Genomic DNA, 8,186 nt, shown 5'->3' with positions numbered 1-8,186 from the left:
TTTGACTTTCGTTAGTCATTTTTCCTGTCACCACAAGACAATACCTTTAGTATATTGAAATACTTATTAAAAAGTTGAAACAACTTTAAACACTTCTTGTTTCTAGTTCACGATGAAGTTTTTATGACTTCCAATAGTCAACCAAGTGATCTTTAACTTGTGATGAAGATTTTATGTCTTTTAATCACTAGTTAAGTTCAAACGGAGTAGAAAGCTTAAATCTTTAATCTCCAAAAACAACCAATACAGATTCTGAGGTTTATTCCTTAAATTGTTATTTTATGGTGTTTCGGGTACAAGAATCTGTATAAATACAACACCAACTTCAACACAAGTTCCTGTATAAACAAGAACACTTATGAAGTTCTTTAACATCTTCAACACAAGATTACTGATAATCTATCCAAGAAGTATGTTTATTTTCAGAAGGCCAAGTCCCCCGACTTCATGGAGTGTCCTTTAGGAATAATTTCCCGCATTGTACCCGAGGTTATGGAATCTTTCTCACAGGATAAAATGGTCTTCAATCCGAACAATAGCGGTACCTCAAATTATTGGATTCAACGAACTCACTCAACAACTTAATGATCACACAAAGTTTTTGTTAATAACAAGAGAGTTTTTGCTGTCAAAATTGATTACAATACCTGATGAAAATATCAGGTATTTATAGCCTAAAGTGTATCCTTTCAGAAATGATGCATTGGTTCAGCTGAAAGGCACCTTTTTTGCCACAGTCACGTCCCTGGGTTGGGATTGCGCTGGAGATGCGCCTGGACTGCAGTCGCAGATGACGTTCTGCACATTCCAGTGCGCATCTGCATTTGAACTACGTCCACAGGTCTCGACTGGCGCTGCATCTACGGTCGCATGTCACCCTAGGTGCGAAACAGTGTGCCTTTTCTCAAATGGTTGCATCCCTTCGTGATGTGCGTTGTGTATGCGTTGGAATTGCGCCCGCATTTGGAGATTAACATTTCACTTGTAAACAAGTTCCAAATAAATTTTGTCTAAAAAATTAGATCTCATTGATTGTTCCGAAACCAAAGCCAAAGTCGAGTGAGCGAATACAACGGCTCAAGGCATCACCTAGTTCTTTCCTCACATCTATGTGGAGTTAGTGTTTCTCATTATAAACACTTTCAAGTTCTCTTCTCCCACCAATGTGGGAGAAATGAGTGAACTTTCTAATTTCACTTTCTAAATTAGTGTCTCCCTTCTCCCACCATTTTTCCTCCATTTTCCATTCACATACACCTTGAACCCAACAAAACTTTCAGAAACTTCAAACGCACTCAACAGTTTGATGATCGCATAAGAGTTTTTGAAAGAAGAAGAAGAGTGTTTTCAACTCTAAAAAATTGTCTTTACCTGAGGAAAAATTCAAATATTTATATCCATCAAGGTGATGCTTCATGAAGAGAAGCAATGGTTCAGAAAATGAGAAAAGTACACCCCTTCATAAAGGTGCAACTCTTTAGAAGGTCACAACCCATTGGAAAGGTCATAACCATTCAATCCGACAAGGTGTCCATTCAAATTGCATCCTTTCTCTTAGTGTCTCTCCAAAAAAAACACCATCTTTTCATTTTCCATTCACACCTCTGAATAACCCAACAAGATTATCATGTTCAAAATCACTTTCATCTATTTACCCTGAAGATACTTTCACTTATTTTGAACGCGGTCAATGTCTTCGTGCTTCATACATCTATCTGTTGAAGTTTATAGTCATATTACTCGTGTTGAGTCGAGTAGCTATAAGAGTTATACATCACCTTAAATTGTTGTCAACCTTTTCATCCTGCCCCTAGTTAAATGACATCATAAAATAGCATGAAATAATATAAAAGGGTACCACTGAGATAACCAAATAACCATGAAGATATTTTATTTAGGCATAATATGTAAACGCACACACTCAAAATTGATATTAACTGGCACATCTAAATATCTTGATTTCGTCTCAACTAGCAATCAAATATTTTTACTCGTCTTTATTGTATCTCGTGGATATCCAATGGTGACGTAATATATAACTTTTGGAGGTGTCAATATTATTATTTTGCAAACTGGAGTGTTCAACTAACACAATGAAGGCAGGTTGAAGTGTCTACATGTGCAATCTCGAAGTTAAAATGCTTACTTGACCATTGAGGTCAACTTTAAGTATTTGTCTACGTATTATGTCTTTTATTTATTGTCATACGCGTTTTTTCACTTTTGGATCTCTAATAATTTTTAGCTCAGCTAGATTTTTACGTTACATTAAAGATGAATTAATATTTATCTGGTTCCGATTGTTTGTTGGAGGCCTTGTTCCTGTTGTGGAGGACGAGGCGCTCTTCACGTGCTTGACTGTTTTTTTGTTATGGTAATCATTTTACAGTTGTTACCCAAAAAAAAAAAAAATATATTTATCTGGTATTAATATCAGATTTTCCTATTCTTCACATAAAAATCATTAAACGTTTTTATGGTTGATATTTTTTAAACAACGTATTTACAGAAATTTACAGAAGGCCCGCTGATGTAATTGTTTAAAATTTCAAAGTAAAGTGGGGCAAAGTGCAAACAGATGGCCTATTAGCTCAGTTGGTTAGAGCGTCGTGCTAATAACGCGAAGGTCGCAGGTTCGAGACCTGCATGGGCCAAATCTTCTTTTACTTTTTGGGTGGTCCCCAAATGGTATAATGGTCGAATATTTGATGGTGGTACATGTAAATATATGATTAGTTTTCGTCGTAAATGTAGATTTATGATAAGTTTGTGTTAGACAATCACAGTGTAGAATTACTTTCAAGAGTGTCATTCTGCATTTCCTTCTATGCTAGCTAGCTCTGGAGTCACCCTATCGCCTGCCGTCTTTGCCTACAAAACGCGGACAGTCAAAGAAGAAATCGACCACGGGTGATTAACGTTGAGACATAGTAATATAATTGAGCAACTAAACGCGTGCACTCTTTAATAGTTTAAACTTTTAAATGAGTCAGCAGCATAATTCAACACTTTGGCCGAGTTAGCCAAGAGAACTAGCGGAAACTATTGAAGGATTACATTGATAAGGGTTGATTCCCGACCATAGTCCCTGAAAAAACCATATCACATAAATTTTTCCGATAGTACCTAAGGGGGAAATGCTAAGAAAATGAGAAGCTTGAAGGAGTACGTACCATTCCACCAAAATTTTAGACAAAAGCTAATATAACACCAATAGGTATTCCGAAAAGGTAATAAGCTCCCAAGTTAACAACTGCCCCGATCTTTAGCCATCCACACCCTCTCACAGTACCTGATTTTTGGTAGCTGTTAAAGTCGCATAGTCATTTAACGCTCTTTCAAAAAGATTCAACTCCGTCTAATTCAGTTTATCTAGCAGTGTTCGACTAGGTATAGAGTTTAAGAGAAAAAAAAAAACGTTTTAGACTCGTGTTCATGAACATACCATGACACTTCGATGGCTATAAAAATCAGGCAGTTAAAAAGGGGAAATGAGAAGCTCAAACTTAATTGATTCCAAATAGTGAAAGATGTCATTCTTTTTTAAAACGACTAATAAGGAAATAGTGTCACATAAAATGAAACAGAGAGAGTTGTATCTTACGACAAACTTGAAAGTAAAAATTGAATACTATCTAAGAAGTGGTATCCTGTTATTAAGACTAGCATTTTTGCTACATATACCACTACTTCTTCCTCAGAGCTATAACAGTAGCCCCACAGTTTAGGGCAGCCCGGTGCACTAAAGCTACCGTTACTGCGCGATTTCCGGAGAAGGCCCCACCACAAGGGTATATCGTACGCAGCCTTACCTTGCATTTCTGCCAAAGGTTGTTTCCAAGGCTTGAACCCATGACCTCCTGATCACATGGCAGCAACTTTACCAGTTACTCCAAGGCTCCCCTTCTAGCCCCATAGTTTACGAACGGAAATCAAAATTATCGATGCAGCAACGCCTTGTGTTGCCACCAAGAATACTGTTGTGTGCAAGCTGCTAAACGAGCTGCTTGAGGTCGTCCAGCACCTAGTTCATTTGAAACTGATGGAGTTTGGACATTTTTATATTAATTATATGCATTATTACATGCATAATATGTTACGTCCATGTAGCCATGCATGAGATAATTTTCATTTTTCCATAGTTTCACTGTAACTCTCATTTTGAGAGTTAACCGTAACAGTGAGCATTATGTTAGCATTCACCTTGGTCATTATTTTTGTGAGTTAACGGTTAGAATGTAGACATAAGTTACCCGTAACATATATCTTTATTCCTCCATTATCCTACTCATTATATCTTATAACTCATGTAACTATCGTAACCTAAAAGCCCTTGATATTCCATGTTTACTATGCCATTTACTTCTTCCTATTCATTGCATGGAAGACTTCCTCTCCTATAAATAGAGGTGTTCTTGCATGGTTTTAAGATATACACAAGATAATAGAGAGTTCACAATAAAGTTAGTAAAAAAAGAGTTTGTTAGTTGAAGGGAGGTGTTCTTTTTGTGGAGTTTTGAACTCAAAACTCTTGTCCAAAGTTGTTGAGTTGCTCTTTGTGAGAAAGGCTGTTGTATCTTGGAGGGGACAAGTCAAGAAGATTACTGCTGGACTAGTGAAACATTTGCTGCAGTGAGCTTGAATCTCCTTAAAGGGAGCGAGATATCTGCGCCTCAGCCGAAGAAGAAGAAGATAGTCTTTTTTATTTTCTTCACTTGTAATTTTCAGTTGTATTTTTATTGTAATTTCACAAACAATTTTAAGGAGATTCAATGGCAACAACTGAAAAATCCACGGATGTCAAGATAGGAGAACTTAACAAGCCATTCCGGTTCAACGGTACTCACTTCAAGAGGTGGAAGGGTAAAGTACTTTTCTACTTAAGTCTTCTCAACGTTTCTTATGTGTTAACTGAGAAGAACCCAAATAAAGTAGATAACTATTCCATGACTGACGATGAACTTATCTCTCTTCAAGAGCAAGTTGAAAAATACGAGGGTGACTCCTACAAGTGTCAGTATTTTCTTCTTAATTGTCTATCCGATAATTTTTAGGATTATTATGATAGAACTTACTCTAGTGCAAAGAAAATTTGGAAAGCCTTGCAGAGTAAGTATGACACCGAGGAGGCAGGAGCGAAAAAATATGCGGCTAGTAGATTTTTCCATTTTCAAATGGTGGATAACAAACAGTGGTAGACTAAGCTCAGGATTTCATAATGATTGTTGGCAGCTCAGGTCCGAGGAAGTCAAAATTGAAGATAACCTTATTGTTTGTGGCATAATTGATAAACTTCCACCTTCATAGAAGGAATTTTAAAAAATTATGCGCCACAAGCAAAATAAAACTTCTCTTGAGACTTTGATAACGAGAATCCGCATGTGATACGAGACAAACAAGGAGAACACGAAACACACTCCAAATCAGTCCACTAATCTTAAGGATCCGAGGACCTTTTTGGAGACCACTTATATTATTACATGTATAATATGTTACGTTCAAGTGGCCATGCATGAGATAATTTTCATTTTTCCATAGTTTCACTGTAACTCTCATTTTGAGAGTTAACCGTAACAGTGAGCATTTCATCAGTGGCAGTAAATTGGCTAGCATTCTTTCAACTTGTTGGTAGTTACTTGGATTTAATTTTTTGGTAACCTATTTTGGCCATTAGTTGCTCATTATGTTAGCATTCACCTTGGTCATTATTTTTGTGAGTTAACGGTTAGAATGTAGACATAAGTTACCTGTAACATACACTACCAGAAAATAGTCCTATGGTAACGGTTTAAAATTCGTTGTGATAGATATAAAAACCGTTGCTATAGAGCTACCGCAACGAATTTATAGGCAATGCATATGTGGCCGTTGAGATAGACCTATAGCAACGACATTTGCAATGATTACAAAAACTGTTGCAATAGGTGCATCTATTGTAGCGGTTTCTGCAACTCCTATAGCAATGGTTCAAAAATTCTATTGCAACGGTTCGTGATCGTTGCAATACAATCTATTACAACAATTTCAAACCGTTGCAATAGACTTTATTGCAACAGTTGGGAGATGTTGCAATAGACTCTATTGCAACGACAAAAAAGCATTGCAATAGCCCTATTGCAACAATTATTGTTCTTTTGCAATGGTTTATTACTACCTATGGCAACGATTTTTAAAACCTATTGCAACGATTCTTTGCAATATTTTTTTGCCACCTATTATTGTAGCTAGTTATATATAGAGAGAGAGAATTATATTAATACAAAATTATATATACACATCACAACAAAATCTTTCATTAATAATTCAAATTAAAATATTCAACAAACTCGTAATCTAAATCCAAAAGCAAAATGTCAAAGTCAAACGGTCCTTAGTTTTCCCATAAAGTATCAAGTTCGAGTGACCATAAGTTTCACAAAATTCAATATCAAAAAGATCGATACTAAAATATATATCAATAATTCAAAATTTTTCTCAAGTAAGATCAATTTCTTCATCTCCTCCATTTTGAACATCTATAAAAAAAAAAAAATCTCAATTAGTACTTAAATGGCAACATATTTAATTTTCAATTAGAACATAGGAGAACACCTATAAATAGAGCATAAACAATTTAATAGCAAATGAATAAATTATTTATACAAACTAGTAAAAGAAATATAATTCACGAAAACTAAATCAAGAAACAAAAATAAAAAAGAGAGAAAGGAATAACACAATCCAGTTCAAGCAGAACCTCTTGACTAACACAGGCTTTTATTGCCATCTGCTAACTACTTTAACAAGTTAGGATCCATACAGTAAATACCAAATAACCATTTTGGATGCAATCACATTAATGAAGATGAATCGCAATTGCATTTTTCCAGAATTACCTAAATAAAATAAAACACCAATGTGTTTATGTACAGAAATCACTTTCGACTTTGTCGAGTTCTCAAAGAATGACTTGGAAACAAACAGAAACAAAAAAAGGAAAACACGATAAATACACACACTAACAATCCTTTTTAAGATAGAGTAACTATCTGTTTATCTTGGTTGATTCATACTTGAATTTTTATTTATTAAAAATAATAGAGAAAATACCAATCTATTTCATGAGTTGTTGAGGAAATAATTCCATGCTCTTAACAAAGATGATATACAACGACTGGCCTACATTACTTTGGATTCAAGACCCTTCTAACACCTAAGTGAGATCAATGACTTTGCACAATTTCACATAAAAACAAAATACTGCAGAAACCCATCCTCTACCATCAAATCAACACGGGCAAGTGGGATCATTCTAGAAGATAAAACTAAGGGGACTTAACATCTCAATAATTGATGCAACCATGCCTTGGAACTTAAATGCAAGAAATAAGAAAACAAGTGTCATTCCATGTATGTAAAGGAAAATCAATCCAATATCAGCTTTAACAGGTTTTCATGGTTCTTCCTAAATTACATTATTGGATACCCCTATCTCCAGAAACGTTAACAGTGATGCATAAGTTACATAACAACATTTTCCACAAATTCAACTCTATTTTCCACAAATTCAAAGGTAAAGAAAAGAGCTACAGAAAGTGTACAGAGTGCAGGAACTTCAGCTATTCAAACCACTGACAGTTTCATAAATCCAGCTGATGCTCTTTCTTACTAGATTCTCACACCATCCTCTTCAATGGGAGTATGGCATAGTTTAAGGCAAATGGATCTACAAACTATAACATACCAAAGGAGGGGTATGGAGAGGCATGTACACAGCCTTACTCCTACCTTGTGATGGTAGAGAGCCCATTTCCCATTAACCCTCGGCTCAAGTAAAGAATGGATTTGCTGTAAACTTACAATGACCATCTAAACATAACATAAGAATGGCAAAGTATTGGCTCATTGGAACACCTTTTCAACCACTAGTTTACTAGTTTTGGATTACCATCGCTAACATAATAAGTCAAAATAATATCCTAAACTATGATGACCATGAAATAGACGCGGTAAATAGAAGTGCCACATCTTTAACAATCTACGCTGTTAAGACGGGACAGTCACATAGTTTGACATGAATCGCTATATATCCCTTGGTTCTTGACAAATAAAATTACATGGAGTTCGTAAGTTGAGTTGAAAAGGTAAAAGGGAAGAGAAAAGATTCGGGCTTTGTAAGATATTCATCATCACCTGAATTCATCCCT

The 8,186-nt window shown here is 35.5% G+C and overlaps 1 non-coding gene across 1 annotated transcript; it reads left to right on the top strand.

Moving 5' to 3' along the window:
* The first annotated feature begins 2,580 nt into the window (after window positions 1-2,580).
* On the top strand, window positions 2,581-2,654 carry TRNAI-AAU. The gene has a single exon. It is a non-coding gene; the product is annotated as a tRNA-Ile (tRNA).
* The last annotated feature ends 5,532 nt before the right edge of the window (window positions 2,655-8,186 follow it).

This window comes from Capsicum annuum, chromosome 5 (genome assembly GCF_002878395.1).
Source record: "Capsicum annuum cultivar UCD-10X-F1 chromosome 5, UCD10Xv1.1, whole genome shotgun sequence".
In the NCBI taxonomy this organism is placed as follows: Eukaryota; Viridiplantae; Streptophyta; class Magnoliopsida; order Solanales; family Solanaceae; genus Capsicum; species Capsicum annuum.
The sequence above is the reverse complement of the archived record's forward strand: the minus strand, read 5'-3'. Positions and strand labels throughout refer to the sequence as shown.